Source organism: Ambystoma mexicanum, chromosome 12 (assembly GCF_040938575.1).
Source record: "Ambystoma mexicanum isolate Mex_15411 chromosome 12, UKY_AmexF1_1, whole genome shotgun sequence".
Taxonomy (NCBI): domain Eukaryota; kingdom Metazoa; phylum Chordata; class Amphibia; order Caudata; family Ambystomatidae; genus Ambystoma; species Ambystoma mexicanum.
In genome coordinates, this window is record NC_090936.1 from 638018316 (window position 1) to 638039455 (window position 21140).

Sequence of the window (21140 nt, forward strand, 5' to 3'; positions counted from 1 at the left end):
CCCTATGGCATGTCCTTGCAGGTATTGGAGGTATCTTTACTAAGAAATATTTTTCCACCCCAAAAACATCTGTTTAAGTGCCATCATGTTTCATACCCCCTAGAATCCGCATAGTTATCACCATCTCTACCCCCAAAATACATTAAGTGCATACCATACCCTATCCTCAATCCAACTATGCGCACCTCATTTGCTACCTCTATTGATCCGTCTAATCAACCAGTCTGAGTGTTTTGGCAAGGCCCCTTTATATTAGATAAGAAATGATCTACAGGGCTTCTAGGTATTCACCCGAGGCGGGAGTTAGGATGTGACCCCAGTGCAGATTTCAAGGCCCAACCGGCTGTCCAGAAACTTCTCAATGGTAACATACATGCTACCATCAGATTGTCAGTTGTTGTCCAGTATCCAGAGCGCACCAGATATGATAGGTTATTTAGAACGTGCTTAATACCCAGAGGTTTCTAAGCGCGGACCCTGTGTTGATCCGTGTGGACTTGTGTGCGGGGGGGGAAGGGGGGAGACGGTGGGGGTTTTAATGTGCAATTGTGTGCAGGCGTGGATTGGGTTGAGGTTAGTAGGGCGGGCATCCGCAAAAGCAACCAGCATTGGCTGCAACGTAACTTGGTGTTTCGGTGAGTCTGGCCCAGTGCTTGTGTGCAAGGACAGTCATGGCAATGCAGAGGGTTGAAGGTTCAGGATGTGGTAGGGACAAGACAAGTTTTTATGGCCTTTCTGAATGCAAGGTGGTTGTCAGTGTGGCGTATGTGGAGAGAGTTCCAAATGGTAGAAACTTGGATGGAGACAGAGGATTCTGCCAATCTGGTCGAGTTGCAATGCGGGATAACGAGGAGAAGCGCTGCACCATATCACAGGTACCTGGTGGGATTGTAGCATATGAGTTTGTCGCAGAGAAGATCGAGACCGGAGTTGAGGATGGCACAGTGAGTGATGGACATGGCTTTAAAGGAGATTAACTGAGGAAAGCAGCAAGTGAGTGGACGTTGCTTCTGGATTGGGTGAAAGCATTTTGCCAGGACTAGAAGTCACCCAAGGAAAAAGACCATATATGGATAATAAAACTGTCAGTTGGAGTTTTTCTTAAAAGGAGTGTGATTTTTGGGGGGCGGAGGTTAGGTTGCTGCAGGAAGTTTAGAATGTGACATATGCTGCTGATTTCTGTATTGTAATGCCATGTAATAGGATTGTGTTTGTGGTTACTCATCGAAATTCTATACACACACGTTCATCCTCCGAGAGGTACAAGTATCTTTGTCCTCTTATTTGTTAAAGATATATAGAGCTATGGAATACCAGGTCTTTATTGGATGCTCTGTGGGTGTTTGATGCCAGTTGTGCAACAATGACCGCCAAAGTCTTTTTTTAAACCTGAAAATATCCAATAGTGTCCTCCTGGACCCAGAAGTCCTCTTGTCAAAGTGTTTAAGAAGTCTCCAATAGTTTCAGTGCTGAAATAATTTTTGGCTTTGGAGTAGTAGCCTTTACAATACTTAGTCATAGGATTTCTTGGAAACTGATACATGAATTTCTTTTGGCACAGAAGAATGCAAAATATGCTTTTCTTTGTGAAAGGTTGCACCCACGTTTCTGCTATACTACCCATTTCCTCCCTAGAAACCCTCTTTGGGTGACCTGTATTTTTGCATTGTAGAGGCGCGAGGAATTGCGTTGGGCATTGAGCTTAATGAGGTGGAGATGGTGATCTTCACCCAGGTAGCCTCTTTTACTGGTTTTCTGTGGTACCTAGGTTGCACACCCTTTCGGGATGCTCTTCAGGCACAAGTTCCTTGTACTCCCGTCAATAGTGCATTTTCACCTCTACTTAGTTTCTGAGCACTCAAACAACCCTGAAACGGTGAACCTTCAAGGATCAATGATATCTGCAGCTCAAGGGTTTCCCTTTTTAGGATCTTGGGCTTAAACCTCTAACAAGCTACAAACTTCACGACGCCATGATCAAAGTGCAGACCTTGATTGCAAAGGCAGTATTTGTCTATCCACAGGAACTGATGGTTTCAATCTAGGCAAAACAAACATTTTGTCCATGAACGCCAAACCTTTCAAAGGCATAAAACCACAAGACTTTGTGATCGATCTAGATGGTTAGAACACATTCCCAAGAGGATGTCAATTAGAGGGTGCAGTCTAGGGTTACCAGTAATCAAAAGGCTCTGAGGTCTTTGCCCATATTCATCAGAAATAACATTTCAGACGAACCACTAGATAGGGCCTTCTGCAAAGAATGTGAATCAAGACCAGATTCACACTACACAATTAGAAAACAGCCATAAAAGAATACTCTTTAGACTAAATGTATATTGTGCTGTTCACTTTTCACCTATATAGATTAATTTGGCCAATCTGAAGGAGTACAATTTCATATGTGGGTGTAAGCAGCATACAGCTGAAATTACTAACAAACAGCTTTGAATTGATTCCCTAGTAGCGGTCCAAATTGTTAAACAGAAATTGGACATTGCTTGGACATCCCCCATGCAGAGGACTTTCAAGCACACTATGGCCTCCCTTGCTCCACTGTAATTTGTCAAACAGGAAGCCTATCTCTGGGTGAGCCACATAGCCCAACCACATTTGTTTTTAAAGAGGGACTACAACCAAAAAAAAAGGAAGAAAACTGTTTGCGCTCAAGTAAACTTGTGCTCAGATGGGCCAAAGTTCAAACCATTTCTGTCAAAAAAGGGATGCCGTGATGGAAAGCCAAGCAAGTTAACAAGTGTAAACACATGTAAACAAATACTGGCTTTAGGTTGGTTTTGAGAAATACTGTAGTCCATCCTTCTCAGCACACTATCAGTAGGTGGAGACTGAGACACTGGGAAAAAGACTCAACCAGTTAGAGTTCCATCAAGTTACATTATACAATATTGGCACCTGGGTCCTCATTCAGACAGAGGCAAGAATAGTAGAATTGGCAGCATTTCTGAACGCTGTCTGTTTTATTGCTTTAACAGATTTTGGGTTACAGAAACGCCTATGTTCAAAAAGATGTCTTTGACCTGGTGGTAATTCCTCCAGAAAATGTATTGCCAATGGTCTCGGCGCAATGACCATATTAGGTATTTCTGCCTATCCCAATGTAGGTCTCCATAACATGGAACAAACCAATGCTGCGGATTTACTGCAAATGTCGGCAGCTGTAAAGTCGTTCGTGTTTGGCAGTATTAGGACTCTAAACATTGCCACACATGTTACGAGGTTGTTATTCTAATTTAGAGGTAATGCAGTAAGACCTAAAAAGAGGACTAGAGTCCTGAAAATCTTGTTCTTCTGAAGCTATAAACCTTGCTCAGGCATTTGACGCAATCGAAAGGTATAAACTTTGGGAAAAATTGCATAACTGGAACTGCCTGATGGACCTACAAGAAGCCTTAAGAGCCCTACATACAAACATCAGCATGCAGGTTAAGTTGGACAGAATGGGCAATTACACCGACTCAATACCCACTACAAAAGGCCTAAAACAGGGCTGTAGATTGGCTCCAATTGTCTTTAACCAGTTCATATCGGACATCCCATCGGCTTATGAAAAAACAAGTTATTTTCCAACACGGCTGGCCGGCACAACTTTGGGTCATCCGCTAAACGCAGATGACCTCATCCTGCTTGATCAAACCAAAGTGGGCCTGCCACGACAGCTGGATGCCGTCTCAAAATACCTAGACAGTAATGACCTAAAGGTGAATGTCTCCAAGTCAAGAATTCTCACCTTTGGTGGGAAAACAGCAAAAAAAAAAAAAAAGAAAAATCGGGTAAGGAAAAAATGGTACTTCAAAGGAGAATAGAAATCATTACTGAAGTAGCAAGTATTGTTTACCTGGGGATTACGATTAGTAACAGCAAAATAGAGGCACCGCAAGAACTGAGCCTCAGAATAAAGATGCAAAACTGAACTTTGCAGGAGAGATTCATCCTCAGAAAACACTGCAAGTTGACATTACAACCTGTAATAGACTTACAACATCAAGGTCGTCCCCATCATAATTTACGGCTGAGAGAGCACTCTTTCGATATCCAAGGATCTTTGGCTTAAGTTAGAGGGTATATTTTGGCAAACGTTGCTGGCTCTCCCCCCCATGTACCCCAATGGACCTTATTCGTGAAGAGCTGGGCTTGAGCTCCCTTTTTCCCATAGCACAATGGACAATCCTCGCTTTCTTCAGGAAATGTCTGTCAATTCGAGTGAAGGCTTTAAGTTACTACATCAAATTTTATGTAAAGAATCCGAACACAACCTGAACACCTGGAAAAACAACTGTCTAGCTATTCTAAAAGGAAGTATGTATCTCAGCAAGTATTAAAAACTAATCCTTCTAGAGCTAAACTAGATTTGGACTGGATATACAAAAGAGAAAATGTAAGTATCCTAAAACTGTATGGTCACCAAAACCCAGTCCCTGGCATTAGAGGAAAAACTAGACAATACTTGAAAAAATGTCCCTGTAGACTCCAGAGAATGGAATTTATGAGACTCAGAATTAACTTGATGCCGACGAAAGAAATTATGGAAGTGAGAAAATGAAGACCTTAAGAGACTTTACCTGTAGGTGGTGTGACAAGCAAAATGAGACATCAAGAGAAATAGATGGATGGGCAGATTTGTTGGGAAATTTGTAACAAGATCATCGGATTACTGGTTGTTTGAGATTTTAAAAGGAGAAAACACTGCATTGGTGCTATCCGTACTTAGTTTTTTGAGAGAAAGTTTTGCAAACACAGATTAGGCTGTCGAGCCCTTTAAGACATGAAAACTAATATCCTGAACACTAACAATAAAGATTGGGCTTAATCATCTTCAATCAACCTTCTTGATCGCTTTGCGAAGGCTCATACTTTCAGGTTCAGTTTTGTTATCACACGAACTTAAAGAAACGTCTAAAAGTGGGCAGGTGATGTGACAGTGTTTGATTTTCTCTTTTTCTTCTTCTTTCTTTTCTTGTTTTGTTAACTGTTTATTTTGTGCGTTTTTTAGTCCTGTGTATAAGCTTAAGGTTTTTTTTTATTGTACTATAAAACCAAATGCCTAATTAAAAAAAAAACATTAAAAAAAGAAGAGCAGCTTGGAATTGATGGATATATTGAGGACTACTGGGAAGGTGGATTCCAAATATCAGCAGTTTGGTTCTGTAGATTATTGGGACGCTAGATGCTAGGTATGATACAGTGCAAAGCTTGCAGTCATCCAGAAAGGCGCCATACTTGAAGTGCTTGGGGCATAAACATTTTCAAGGACCATAAGGCAGAAGGAACTCATTTGTAAAGGGAGGTAGAATGCTTGGAGAGGTTATGCCTGGTCCTTATCAACTTTGATATCAAGAACACATTACCTAAAGCCCTGTGCAGGGGTTTGGCAGATGTTCCACCGAGAATTCGCCAACGCTCATCAACCTTGTCCCCATCTTCAACCACTTCCATAGATGCCAACAAGCCCCATTCTATTCTGAAATGAGCCCAGTTCCTTTTTTCTTTGCATTCTGTGACTTGTATTACTGGAGTTAAAAAATAGGCGAATCTAGGTCTACACGTCTGAGAATGCATAGATAAAAAAAGTACCCAACAAGCATCTCCCAAATGGGATGGGGCAGGTTGTCATGCATGCACTAGCTCATCAATGTCTTCAACTCCCAGGCTTACTTTTAAGAATCTCTGGAAACAAGAGTGCAATATCCCCAAAGACTACACACCGTTTCATGCAACTTAAATTGAGCACCCCCTAGTATCAGCCAATAAGGTGAACTGTTAGTGCTAGCTCTGATATAACGACAAAGCAACCTGGCAAAGCAATGAAATACAGTACTCTCGCCGCCTAGCAACTGTAAACTGCCTATAAAAAGGATCTCTTTGTGACCCTCTGCGTTCAGAGCTATACAGCATGCACCAAGGACTTTATCCCACCTCCATTTCTTTGTGATCATCACTGACCACTTTCAAAAACATTCTCCTCTGCCGCTAGTCCTGCATTCATGCGAAGCACTTCAAGCCCCCTTCCATCTTCAATTTTCAGGACCTATTCACTATAGGCAATCCTAGCGCAGACCCGGATTGCAAAGGCAGTGTTAGTCTATCCACAGGAACTTTTAGTTTCAACCTGGGAAAAATGAAATGTTGTCCATGGGCACCAAACCTATCAAAGGCATGAAAGCACAAGACTGTCTCCCACACTTCTGTGATCAGTCTAGATGGTTGGTAAAAATTCTCAAGAGGACGTCTATTAGAGGCTGCAGTAAGTAGGGCTTCCCTGCAGATCCATGCCGTTTTCAAAAGGCATCTGCCAATTACACATGGCAGCAAATGTTACCATTCTACTGAACACCTCATTCGAAGTAGGGACGACTCCAGGAGCATTACAAATCTCTCATCAAACCCTGGCCTCAATTCTAAAAACACAGCTACGTTCCCCTTCAAGCTCATTGAAATATCAGCCTATTTACAAACAATGTAGTTCTAATAAGCTTACAATCTTATTGATGAAACAAATGGCTTCTACCCATACCACAGTACTAAATCGGGACCTTTTCCAGCGTCAAGAATAGGTGGGATATCGACTGAGTATCTTCACTTGTCCTTCCAGACTTTTTAGCAACCTCCAAAACTATATAATAAAGAACAGAAACCATCTGACACAGAATGGGATCTAGAGTCAAGCTCAAGACTGGATGTGCTTGGGCCACTGTTACATATTCACATCATTCAATGCCGGTATCCACCATGCTCCACACGATCGCTCAGCATTTCCTCTCTCTATATATATTTTTTGAGATTCATCCAATATAGGTATGCCAATGAGACAAGATCATCTACTACCTCCACAACTCAGCAGATGTGTAATGAAAATGATTGCTGGATGACCCTGAACAATTAAACAATGCAGGAAAGCCTGAAAATGTGACCTATGGCAACCGGCCCATCACTCAACCACTCCCCTTAAAGTTAGCTGGGCTGGCTACCCCACGCAAGCCAATCAAAGCAAGAAAGATCCTAGGAGTCATACAGACTCATTTCTCGACAGCATATCCAATTAACTTGATGGTAAAATTGCCCTTAAATTTGCTTTAGCTCCCAAGACTCATGTTCCCCTTCTTGAGTTTCCCTCAAAAAGTTCAGGCAACCGTAGCACTTATCCTCTCACGCATACATATGCAAAACGTCTTTATTTATATGCGGAGTGGTGTCAGAGTGGAAGTGCAGTCAGTGCAGTCCGCTCTGGTATTCTGCTGAGTCTTTCATCATGCTTTACTTTGTGGAGGAGGAGCCAGCCTTAAAACCACAAAGCACAGCGCAGTCGTGTCACAGTGGAAGTGCAGTCATTGCCGTTTGTGCAGGTGAAAAGTGTATTGGGGTGTGACTTATATAGGGGGGCCACTGACCGTACAAACTCCCTGTTCCAGTGTCCTGTGGAGCCAGTAGCTACCCATGGTGAAATTCCCAGCGAGTGACTACAGTCGTTACCAGTCTGAGGCAGGAGTGGGGAGGTGACCAGTCTCACTGCAAACAGTGAGCGGCTAATTCAAGGCTGGGCTGTTTGGCTGTGTTGGCATTTCTTTAACTCTGTGTTGCCAGGTCACGCTGCAATCTGGGTAACTTCCAAACCCTGACCTAGCAAATTTTACTGCACATAGCTAGCCGGATGCCCTACTGTATTTGATTAAAGGGGCAGAATCATGGGGAAATAAGACCTACCCACACCTGTTCTGAGGCAAATTGTGTTTCGAGTGCCAAAATGCGCGCACAGTCCCCTGCAAGCTGCCAGTACTGAATCACTAAATAATCCCTCTAAGAAAATCAAAGCTGGTTTTGTGTGCCAGCCTAAAAGAAACAGAATACTTTGAAAATAAAACTGCCACAATGAATGTGGGAAAAGTACAGGGAGAGAATGATATTGTGCGTAACTGATATACATCTGGTTAATCTGCTACAAAGCTCGTTTCATATTGATAATATCAAGTCTTTACTGAATCATTGCATCAATTTTAAGAGAAATTCACTTGCACCCATAAATTCAAGTCGTACCAAATTGAGGAGCACAAATGTATCTGCGACAGCCAATTGGGACCAATCGGCCACTCCTGAATTTTCCTATTACTCCTAGTGAGGAGGGCGAATCAGAATTTGCACAGGAAGGCAACTCGTGTCCTACAGCTCAGGCCCATGTCTCTTAGGAAAGCCTGCCTGGACTTGGTAGTGTCCAAAATAGATGCACTATTTGTTTTATGCTCAATACTTGGAGAAACAGTGGAGTTCGGAAGGGCATGAAAGTCCTTTTGAAGTCAACTCCTTTTTCTCGAGATTCTGCGGTATCCTCCTACCCCCTAAATACTTAATTGAGGGGGAAAACCACCACCAGGGAAGAAAGGTCGCCACAATGGTGGTACGACGTATGGAGTTTGGACCCTGTTGAATCAAACTGCTATGCCTACAAGAAATCCTCACTCGGTAGTCCCGCAAGGCCCCTCAATAAGGGTCACTGCAGGGTTTAGAGAGCAAGCAATAGAAGCCCTTGACATTGAACAATCTTTACTAATTAGCCAAAATGAGTCACTGAGAAGGAAAAAGCGATGTCGCATCAAACCGGTGCAGGAGCATACAGTTCACAAGATGAAGGTCTCCACTTCTTCTATACCTGTGACCCTAAAACAACTTGATCAGCACAGGGATGATCTTAAAGCTGGTAAATATCTAATCACAAACACACTGCTGGAAGGAGTAAAGAGACAAGTGGTACTGCATGGGCCCCTCGATAAATGGACCTCCCCTGTGATGGATAAATCTAGCCCACAATTTGGGGTAAGGGGCAAACCTGAAAATAATTCCTGAAACGCATTCCCTGGGGGGATGGTGGGCTCTGAAGGTGTTCACAATAGCCAGCCTCATGTACAGTCTCAGTCACTTGTACCGGCTATACAGAATGGAGGCCTAAGGACCCCAGGGCCTCAATTGTCCCATAGATCCTGGCAATCGTATGGAGTCAGTCGACTGGATGTTCCTCCAACGTATTCCTCGTCTTTAACAATTCATTCATTCAGAGATCGTTGTAGTCAAATTTCGGTCCTATCCATAATCACAGTATCATCAGCGTACATTAAGCACATCATTTTGGTTTTACCATATTTAGGAGAAAAATTTCAGACTGAGTTTAGAGCCTGGGCTAAGTCCGATACATAAAGGTTATAAACCAGTAGCGCTAATGCACAATCCTGCTTCAGTCCCAGATTTAGCATAATGTCCTGACAATGCCCCCTTCGAATGGATCGAGTCCTCCAACGTATTCCTCATCTATGACATATGTTGTTCAGCTTCAGCTGCTTCAGAAAACTTTTTCGGCAGAGGGCGCCCTGCGTCGATGGCATCCAGTCCATGTCCCTCGAAAGCCTCCGTTGGTACACGTCATTAGATGTTATATATATATAGCACCCCCGTTGGCCTCAGTTCTCTTCCCCTGCCCCCTTTGTTTGTGAAGCACAGATGCCCATCACGACTGCATGACAGTACTCAGCCTTGCTGGAATGAAAGCTGTAATAGCATGGGAAATTCTACAGAGGGGTACGTTGGGAGGGTGTTGAGGAATACATTGGAGGAACATCCAGTCGAAAGAACGTTACCAGTTGGTAAGTAACTTGTTCTTTGAATGGATTGTGTCCTCCAACGTATTCCTCATCTTTGACAGACTCCCAAAGCAGTATCCGTGAGTGGCGGAGGGAGTAGAATTCTATATTCAACCATTTGTATTTTTAGAGGGCGGAATAAAGTACCGCCTTACCAAAAGCGACCTCCTGACCATGAGAAGAATCCAGCGAATAATGCTTAGTAAACGTGTGTGTGTGTGTATATAGAAGACCACGTAGCAGCATCGCAAATGTTCTTTAAAGGGAGACTCCTTTGAAGGGCTGTCGATGTAGCCTTGCCCCTGGTGGAACGAGCACGTAAACCCTCAGGAGGGTCTTTGCCTGCAAATCTGTAGCATTCAATGATATATGATATATTTAATTTATAATGCACCTATACACAAGTGTTTCAAGGCGCGACGAGGCAAGGGAGGGGGAACAAAGGACAATGATCCTACTAGGCCAGGTGTCATTCAGATCGTGCAAGTGCATGGTGAGGGGGAAAGGGAAAAGGCGAGAGGTGGAAGGGAGATGGGAAAAGTGCAGTACATGGGATTGTAGAATAAATAAGATCAATAAAAACGGCCAGCTGGTGGCAAGTGCAAGATAAGTGCAGACATTTGTGCTGGTAGGGGGACTGTAAGGATACAGAAAACAGTCCTCGGGTACAGGGGTTGCCAGGGAGGCAGTGCTGGCGGGCAACTGGTGGGCCTGGGCCCAAGAATCAGAAAGGGTGGCCAGGTAACCAGTGCAGAATCTGAAAGGAATTCAGCAAGGGAGAGGGGGGAGAAAGTAGAGGCAAAGAGCTAGGTTTTGAGGCGTTTCTGGAACCGGAGATGGTTCTCCTCAAGTTTCATGGAGGCAGGAAGGCTGTTCCAGAGGGAGCCTCTGCCGAAGAAAGATAACTACCACCAATTCGTTGCTTGGAGAAGCGACTGATCCTGAGGGAGTTGGATGCGGATGAGCGAAGAGCTCAAGAAGGAAGATATTTAGGCAGAGAGAGTTTAAGGTATTGCGGCCCCAGAAGGCCTTGTGGACAATGCAGAGGGTTTTGAACTTAATCTTCGCAGCCACTGGGAGAAAATGCAGAGATTTCAGTCCTGGAGAGATACGATCCCTGGGCTGGAGGCCAAGGACAAGTCTCAAAGTCCTGTTCTGGATAAGTTGCAGATGGCGGAGAGTAGAGGCAGGCAGATTTAGATAGAGGCTGTTACAATAGTCCAGCTTAGAGAGAACCAGGGCCCTGGAGACAGTGAGCTTCTGGGGGAAGGAGAGGAAAGGAAGAATACCTCTGAGGAGGTGCAGCTGGTAGTGCGACTTCTTAGAGAAGTCAGAGATTTGAGGAGAGAAGGAGAGTGTGGAGTCGAAGATGACTCCGAGGTTTTTCGCCTTGCAGGTGGGAGCAGGAAGAGGCCAGCCAGAGAGCTGCAGGGAAGGAGGGAGTGGGTGTGCCGATGAGTAGAATCTCAGTCTTACTGGCATTAAGGCAGAGGTCAATGGCGGCACACCACTCCTGGATTGCAGAGAGTCAGAGATGAGGGAAGGAGAGGAGGAGGAGGCCGAGGGTAGCCTGGAAATGAGCTGGGTATCATCCGCATAGCACTGAAAGTTGGGGCAAAGAGCAGCGATGCGGTTGGCCAGGAGAGCCAGGTATTGGTTGAACAGCCAGGGAGAGAGTTTAGACCCCTGGGGGACACCACAGGTAGAGGAAAAGATATCCGAGAGGAAGGACCCAAGTTGGACCTGGGAGGGTCAGTTGCAGAGGAAAGAAGTCAGCCATGCCAGAGCCTGACCAGTGATACCCAGGTTATCACAGAGACGGTTGAGCAGGATGGCATGGTTGACAGTGTCAAAGGCCGAAGAGAGATCAAGCAAGATGAGGACGCACAGGGTGTTAGAGTCAAGGTTGGAGAGCAGGTCTTCACGGATGTTCAGGAGAGCAGTTTCCGTGCATCTGGCAGCTCTGAAGACAACCAACAGATTTGGTGTGGAGATTAAGCTGGATGGCTAGAACGATCCACCAGACAATGTCTGTTTAGTAAAAGCCAGTCCCAATGTGTGCCCTGTATACCCTACAAAGAAAGTTGGACGTACAATTTAGCCATTCTAAACGCTCTCCTAGGATCCAGCCTATGGAGTTTTTCCTCTTCTTTACTAGGATGAGGAGGGTAAAAAGCTGGTAGCACAATCTTCTGACGTAAATGGAAGTCGGAGACTACCTTAGGCAAGAAAAAGGGTTTCACCCTTAACACAACCCTGTCCTTGTGGAATATAGTAAAAGGTGGCTTGGAAGAAAGTGCCTGCAATTCGCTCACTCTATGTGCAGATGTAATAGCAACCAGTAGGATTGTTTAAAGGTTAAAAACCTTAAAGGACATGTGTTCAAAGGCTCAAAAGGGGCACGCATTACAAATGTTAAAACCAAGTTGAGGTCCCAAACCAGAACATGAAAAGGAGATGGAGGGAACACATTAGTGGCCCTTTCAGAAACGGAGCCACCAACGGAATCTTGAAATGGGAACATTACTCTGATGAACGCTTAAAGATGGATAGCGCTGCCAAGTAGCCTTTAGTGGTGCCAACCTGAAGACCTTTATGTGCCAATGAAAGCAAAAAAGGACAGAATCTGGAGTAGCACACCGAAAAGGATCAACATTCATTTCTCTGCACCAGTCACAAAACTTATTCCAACGGCACAGAGATTTTGTTGCTGGCCTTCTGGCCGAAAGCAACACCTCCATAACATCATCCGCTAGGTCCCAATCCTTATATCTCAACCTTTCAGAAACCAAGCATGAAGGTTGAGATTCATGACCTCTGGATGGAGAACTCGACCCTCCTCTTGCGAGAGAAGGTTCTCTCTTTTAGGAAGACACATCGGAGGACAGATGGACATATCCAGAAGGTTCTGGTACCACGTTCTCCTGGCCGAATACGGGGCAATCAGGATCATGTGTTTCCCGAACCTTCGCAACCTCCTGATTACATGACGAATGACGGGGACTGGAGGATACAGCAGCGGAAATCCCCAATCCAACACAAACGCGTCTCCTAGAGAGTCCTCTCGGAGGACATTCCCTTGAGCAGTACTGCTCACACTTCCGGTTGACACTGGTCGCAAACCGATCCACTTGAGGGGGTTCCCCAAAGGGTGAAGACCTCTTTAAGGACTTCCTGAGCTAGTTCCCACTCGTGGGAGACTGCACCGCCTGGTTAGAGCATCCGCTGCCGTGTTCTCTCTGGCCAGGTGAACCGCTGTGTGGTAGCTTCCTTCCTAAATAGCCCAGTACCAGAGCTGCATTGCCCCTCTGCACAGAGGTAGAGACCTGGCGCCTCCTCTCTTGTTGAGGTAGTGCATGGCCACTGTGTTGTCCGCCATTATCAGGACATTCTTTTCTCCAACAGATGGCAAAAAAAGTACTAGCCTGATTTGCTCTTAGCGCCAAACGATTGATGTGTAGTTTGGATTCCGATGGAGACCAACGACCGCCGATTGTCAGATCGGTGGCATGAGCTTCCCACCCACGTGAATGAGGCGGCAGTCACTAACATTATCTTCGGCCATGGTTGCCAAAAAGGCTCTCCCTTCAGAATATTTTCTTTGCAGGGCCATCACAGAATCTGAAGACGGTCTGACATCTTTCCTGAGAATTGGGACCATTGAGTTCTTAGAGCCCATTGAAGGGATCTCATCCTCAGGCGTGCCACTAGCACCAGAATAATTCAGGATGTCATGAGGCCGAGCAATCTTAAGTCGTCAAAGGCTGGAAGACTCTGGGCACTCTGAAATTTTGTTACCATCTGAAGAATGTCTCTATCCCTCACTGCGGGTGGCGATATCTTCACAAAGGATGTGTCCAGTACAGCTCTGATGTTTTGGAGCTTCGGCAAAGGTGTCATATGGGACTTCTTGTAATTGAGGGAGAAGCCCAGTCTATGAAGAAAGTAGAAGGTAACATTTAGATGACCCCCCCCCACCCTCCCGAGACTCGCTGCCACCACCGCCATCAGTTTGGTGAAAACCCTTGGGCGGAGGTCAACCGGAATGGCAGGACTAGAAACTGAAAGTGCGAGCTGCCAACCGCGAACCTCAGGTATTTCCTGTGATTGAGATGAAATGGCACATGAAAATAAGCATCCGGAAGCTCCAATGACATCAACGAATCCTGGAGTTCGAGGGCCTGAAGGATCGGAGACTCTGAAAGACAAAGGCAAACTGGCCCTGCTTCTCTTACTAGACCCATCAGCAGCATTTGATTTGGTGGACCATAAAATCTTATGTAAACACCTCTGGGAAGCTGCACACTTCTCCAACCAAGCCAATGCCTGGATTGAGTCCTTCCTCAATAACAAATCTATGAGGGTCTTTGCTCATTACTCATTCCCATCACTGGTGATTACACTTTGGATAGCAAGACCCTCAACGATATTTACCTTATCATACAGGCCTGGATGGCGAAGAATGGGCTCTGTCTTGACTACGATAAGACAGAGCGGCTCCTCCTGGGCTCACCTGATAACCTGAACAAACTGGATGAGTCATTCAAATCGTTCAACATCGATGGCAATCTAATTAAGGTAGCCAATGTGGTGAAAACACTAGGAATCTACATAGACTCAGCATTGACCCTAACCAGACAAACTAACGCCTTAGCTTCCTCTTCCTTATACACATGTAAACTTATAAATACCTGTCGGCCTAACTACAGCCAACTGCATTACATTAGCTAGAGCCTTGGTCCCATCCAAGCTCAATTATTTTAATGCACTCCATCTTGGCACTTCACAACAAAACCTCAAAAAAATGCAAATCATGCAAAATAATGCTAATCGGACAGCGCTAAACATGTCTAGGAACATCTCGGAAACTAGGCACTCCCCTTAAAATGGCTTGACTTCAAACAAAGAATAGCATTCAAAACTAGGTCCCTCACACACAAATGTCTTTCGGACTAGGCTCCCAGATACCTACCCAACACTATCACACGTCATACTACAACACGGCCAATGACAACTGCCATGAGGCATTGCATCTCAACATGCCTCGCTTTAAGCAAAAAACGAGAAGGGGTGGGGGGGAGGGATTAGCTCCCATGTCCTGGCGGAGATAAACTGGAATGCCCTCCCTCTATTCTTGAGAGGAACCTTCCTGCCACCTATTCCGAAAAAAAGCCAAAGTATGGATACATGAACAAGACCATAACCTGTGTGCATAACCATACCCTGACCTGCATACTTCTAGGTACTGCATCGTACTGTGTAGATTTGTATACAATTCTTGTTTTACTGTGAACTTTGCTGTATATACCTAAATCTAAAGGTAGATCTCCTCGCCTACTTATTGTACTTGTGTAAATTGTGTATTCCATTGTTACCTTATGTATGTATTTTTATTTGCATTTCCTCTGTAACTTGCAAGCTCAGCGCCCAGTTGCCTAAGGGCTCATTGCACTCTGTAAATAAACTAAACAGTGACCATTTTTAACTGGTCTTTCCTGAGGAACATGTTCAAGTAGCTCAAGTCCAAGATGGGTCTCAGTCCTCTGTCCTTTGTCCTTTGTCCTTTTTGGGAATCAAAAAATATGGGGAATACCAACCCTTGTTCCTCTCCGCTACAGGGACTGGTTCTATAGCGCCTTTCTCTAGTAGGTTTAAAATTTCCTGCACAAGGAGCGGATCCGGAACCTTCAAAAGACTGTTTCCCCAGTGGATTGTCCTAGGGCTTCTTTAGAAATGGAAGGCAGTAACCATGAGCTATTTCAAATGCTGAGACAGGTAAGGAGTGATTCAAGCCCTCAGAGTGGTTTTGAAGTGGCATTGGCAGCGGCCGATGGAACAGAGGCTGCCGTGTGAGCTGGCTTGGCATCTAGACCTCGCCCACCACGAGGACCTCTCCTTTGGCCTCTTTGTCTGGTCATTCCTCTCGCCCTTCCAAATGAGGAGTAGAAGCGAAAAGATCTACCCCTCCAAGGTTGTCCGCTAGCATGAAAAGGCTGAAGTTGCCTATCAGCGGAGCCTAAAGATTTGGCAGCCACCTGAGAAGTCTGCAACTTCTCAAAGCTCTCGTCAGCCTTGCTGCCAAAAAGATGACACCCGTCAAAAGGCATGTTGAGAAGCTGAGCCTGTACATCAGGTGCAAAACCTGCCTTCCACAACCATGCAAACCTGCGCATCACGGTGCTTGTAGCCATGGACCTGCAGATGCTGTCCGCAGAGTCCAGCCCAGACTGAAGGGACTCGCACATGGCTTCCTTATCGTCTTTAACAATAGCCAGGAAGACGTCCCTTTCCTCCCCTTCAGGAATATGCTCTGCCGCCATAGCAATGCACTCCCACAGAGTGTACGAAAGTGTTGCAAGTGTACACGTGGAGTCGGCAGATTTCAAAGCCACAATCCATGCAGAGAATACTTTTCGCGCCCATCCATCCACACGCTTATCGTCCCCATCATGAGGGATGTTAGGGTAAGCTGTTTCGAGGTAGCCATAGGTGCCTGGACCACAAGACTCAGGAGTGGGGTGCTTGGACAGGTAGTCAGGGTCGCTAGAGGATGAGCGCTATTTCTTTGCAAGACTTTTGTCCACAGCTGGATTTGAATCTGGAGAGCCCCAATTCCTTGCCACCCTTTTCTGTAAGGAACTGGAGGTCTTGACCAGCCTAAGTATTCCACAACTTTAGAAATCAGTTGTCTATATGAGGAGTCTGCATGGTCCCTGGGTTCAGGCCCTCCAAATTCCAATTCAGGAGAGGTATCAATGCCACTGGCATTGTGCAAAGACTCACATAAGTCCTGAATCCGACACTCTTCAGAAATGAGGCACTCCGGCAGATTCGGGGTACCATACTGTAGCCCAAACTGGGCATCCTCCTGATCCGTACGCTCATCCTCCTCAAAAATGGCCTTGAAGAAATCCTTCGGTAGAGGTGTACATTTATCTGGTCTGGAACCCAGAGGAGTCAATGGCATCGACTTGGTTTTAGCCAGTGCCTTTTTTTGGAGGACCACTGGTCGGCTGTGGCGTCAAAAGAGGCACAGCCGGCGTCGACCATGTCGGCGTCGATCCAGGTATTGAAGGCATTGATGGTCTAAGGGACGTTAATGACCTGATGGGCTTCATAGACACCAACGGCATCGATTCTTTCGAGGGCTTCGAAGGCATCGACGACCTTGACCTCTCACCCAGTCTCGAGTGATCCTTAGACTTTGTCTGATGGAAGCCTCGAGGACTCTCGCCTATGATCATACTGTTCTCTGGGCTCAAGGGCATGCACGTTTTCATCCGAGACCTCTCCTTACCAGCTTCCACAGAAGGCGCAGCAGAAGGACGCCCCTGCTTCTCAAAAATCTTGAGCAATTCCACACGGAAAGCTTCCCACTCAGCAGGAGTCGATTTCTTTGAAGGGCATGCCACCCTTGCAGGGAAGTCGCCTGACGAAAACGCCAGGTAAGGCGACCAGCGGTGTGTACGCCAAGACCTCCTTGAAGAGAAATGGCAGGATCTGCTTCTAGACCGAGACCGATTGGCCTTCCTCCAAGGCGTGTCATCTCACGAAACTCTGCCTACCTCAAGTATCCTCTTTCGTTCCCTCAGGGCTTTTTCCGTCATGGCCTGGCACTTCGAACACAAAGTTGTATCGTGGCCCTCTCCGAGGCACCACAGGCAGATCCGATGCAGTTCTGTGATGGACATTTTCGAACTTAAATGTTTTTTAAACTGAATGAGGAGTCCATGGAGAAGACAACATCTCGGAAGCTTTTCGAAAAATGCACAGAAATTTACTAAATAAGTATGATGGCGCCGGGTTTCAAACAAAGCAAACGACTTTGCAGAAAAACGGAACTGAGGCCAACAGGCACCCTGCGTGATATATATAACATCTGATGATGTCACCCTCGACGGAGGCCTTCGAGGGACATGGACCCGACGCCATCGACGCAGGGTGCCCTCTGCCGAAAAAGTTTCCCAAAGCAGCGTAAACTGAACAACATATGTCAAATATTATGAATACTTTGGAGAACACAATCCATTTGAAGGGGGCATTCTCAGGACATTACGACAAATGTGGGACTGAAGCAGGATTGTGCATTAGAGCAATTGGTTCATAACCTTTATGTATCTGACTTAACACAGGCTCTAAACTCAGTCTGTAAAACCAAAACAATGTGCTTAATGTACACTGTTGATACTATGATTATGGATAGGACGGAAACTGGACTACAACGATCTCTGAATGAATTGTCCCTATATTCTGAACTAAATGGGCTAAAAATGAACATCTGCAAGACAAAAACGATTACCTTTGGGAGGAAATAAGGGTAGGGACCCCTTTATTTGGACCCTAGATAATGTACGGGTAGAGTTTGTTGCCACATGTGAATATCTTGGTGTCCAAATACAGGCTTCCGCGTTCCTTAGTTTGTTGCCACATGTGAATATCTTGGTGTCCAAATACAGGCTTCCGCGTTCCTGGCACATATAGAAGAACAGATAGTAGCAAAAACATGGAGAAAGTGGCTAACCATTAGGAGGGTTATTCCCCAAAATGGTGGTAGATCAATTGAAGCTCAAGTTGTGGCATACAGGAGGTCTATAGTTCCCACCATCCTGTAAAATGAAAGTCTACCTCCTCAAGGCAGTACTTTGGCTGCCGAAGCAGAAGGCTAAAATTGTTTGCTCTTTATTGAACATCCAAAGTGCCATCCCTGTTGAGGCTTTAAGATTAGAACTCTGTCTTTAGTCTCTATTATCCATGTGAAAAACCGCAGCCTGTAAATTCTGGGCTGAAATAAAATGTAACTGGAGTTCTATGAACTCCCTGGTATATAACGCACAAGCCCACAATGATCGGTTATCGAAGAGCACTTGGTTCAGAGATCTGGAACATATAGTGACCAGAAACTGTCAAGAGACTAGCTTACCTTGTACTGGGATTTTAAAAATTACACTATTTTTAAGTAAGATAAATGGTAAAACCTGCAATAGTGGTTGTTGTGTTTATTTGAACAGCTTGGCTGAAAAATGCAAATATATAGTCTTCAATTGTCAGGGTCAATTTGAGGATTCCCCAAGGAAATATTTAATCACGTTGCACCTGCCAGCACACATTCGTTTTACTCTTTGCCTTAGTTTTGTTCTTCTCCCTGTACTAGTAAATATTGGGGCCTTTAGGGGAATTAAAAGGCAGGACCGCATGTGTCAAATATATGTAAAACAAAAGTGCAAACAGCTCGGCATGTGCCGACAGATTGCCCTTCCCTCCAGGACATCGATATAAGGGAATGTACTAGATTTGGCAATTATTGCTCTGACCAGTTTTGGAGTGCCCTTTTTTAGCACAATCTTATGTCATCACAGCCACCGCACATCAGGTTTGGCTTAAAGTAAATTCCTTGTACACATGTTTTATTTAAGTGAATAGTTCCTCTGATGTTCCTTTAAAATCTATTATGAATTGGTATTCATTAACCAAGTGATTTTAAATGCTGATATAACATTTTGATTTATTGATGATCTTATGTGTGACTTAAATTGTATTTCATTTGTATTTTGTATATTGCATTTTAACGTGATGCGTGCAAAAGGACTCCAAGTGCCTCCTAAATGCACCTCAATAAAAAAGAATACCTTTCCACAATCCTCGTATATTTGGATCTCTACAGCCAGACGCCTCCATCTTTGCCAGTTGGAGAGGTAAAGAGATCAGATTACTATCTATCCCTACATGTGCTTAACTGACTAGAAGCTGTCCACCACATCTTTCAAGGCCCACATATGCATAGCACAGAGCACTGTAGGGCTTCTGCCCCATGATTCTACAGTTCAAACCGCACAGTTGGTGACAGATCAAGCCCCTGCACAAAACACCCCAACATTGGATAAAACCCCCTTGGTTTTGAAAACATCAAGTTCTGAAGGTCTTCTTTTGGATTCACAACCACTTTGCATTCCATAAAGGCATTAAGACCTGGCTACCCGTCCCCAGCAACACACAAGCGTTTCAGACAATAAAATGTCCTTGCCCTTACACAGATCATTAAAGCAGACTAGTGTCACTCCATGCCTAAAGGCAATTTCTTAATTAGGAGACTAGGAAGCATGCAAAATAAGATATCAGGTTCCTAATATATTTCCATCTACAATAGCCCTCAAAGGAAGACAGAATATAAAAGCACTAGGATTGAATAACATGTACTGCTCTCATACACACACACTTCTAGTTTAATAATCACCCCGATCACACTTGTTCATGTTTGGGCTGTACCCTATTACTCACTTGGACCAGAATGCAGCACTTCAAGGCCATGCACGGGCAGATGTAATTGGTAAAGCACGCTTAATACTCGGAGGTTTCTAAGTGTGGACCTGGGGATCAAACCTGTGTTGCTCTGTGTCATCTTGTTTCCAAGGCGAGCACGTTGCCCCTGAGCTATCCCCCCGATGTGCGCTATTCAAAAGCAATAACACAGCATATACAGTCGTAGCCTATTCTAAGGGGGACTGGGCCCTTAAGTAGTGAGTCGACCTTTAAACCGGTTTCCAAAAAATGATTTGGTCAGAACCTTACCAATCTTTAAGGCAATCTAGCATGGTTATGTTACTTGCACATTTTTCTCCATGAGGAGGGGGAAAAGCAACCCAGCAGTAGCCCGGCCACCATCATTTCCCTATGGGTTGGAGAAAGGTTTGCTTTCGTCACCATTTTATGAAAGAACAGCTAGGTACTTCTGGTTAATTGCTGAATCACAGAAGGACCACTGAGAAAGTCTGGTGTCTATCCAAAATTGTATTGTGCTAGCTCCTGAAGGTGTACAACACAGTGAAACGCATGTTGAGGATTATGGAACATAAGGTGTATATACACATCATATGAAAATGAACGATTATCACAACCCTTGAAATGCTTCTTCAAAATACAGAATAATTCAAGATATCGGCCTATCATTTCCTATTGCCTTTGAAGAAAGATATACAACCATGTTTTAACTAGTGAAAGTGCAAAACCTATCACTTCAATTTCTTCAACATTACAAGCTTTAACAGTGAAGCACATGTTTTCCTGTAGCATATGTTGATCACACAGCCGCTAGCTATCTTTGTGAGAGCAAGGGCAACTACTGTCCTCAAACTGACTTACCACTTTTAATTTTGCTGAGAAATTTGACATAACGCTCAATTCAAATAACATTTGATTTCCTAAGCATTCACAAGCCAAGGTTATATGATGCAGCATCCAATCTGGTTTTCCGGATCCTGTTTATGAAAGCAGTTCTTGGTTTAAAAGGCCCCTTCTATCCCCCCCCTCCTGACCTTAATGAAGCTTCCCTCGCCAAAATGTTGTCCACCACCCAATCACTGTTCTCACCCCTAACACCAATCGATGGTTCGGAGGAGGGGGGGGTGGCATAGTGTTTCTGTAAATGTTGCTCTTTATCCGGTAAAAGAACCAAGCCAAAACACTGTCGGGACATTGCATATTTTTATATGTATCTTATTCCCA

General features: G+C 44.8%; 1 protein-coding gene across 3 annotated transcripts in view; it reads right to left on the bottom strand.

Moving 5' to 3' along the window:
- WASL (WASP like actin nucleation promoting factor) overlaps positions 1 to 21140 on the bottom strand; it is a 619654-nt gene that overhangs the window by 77279 nt on the left and 521235 nt on the right. The window lies entirely within an intron of this gene.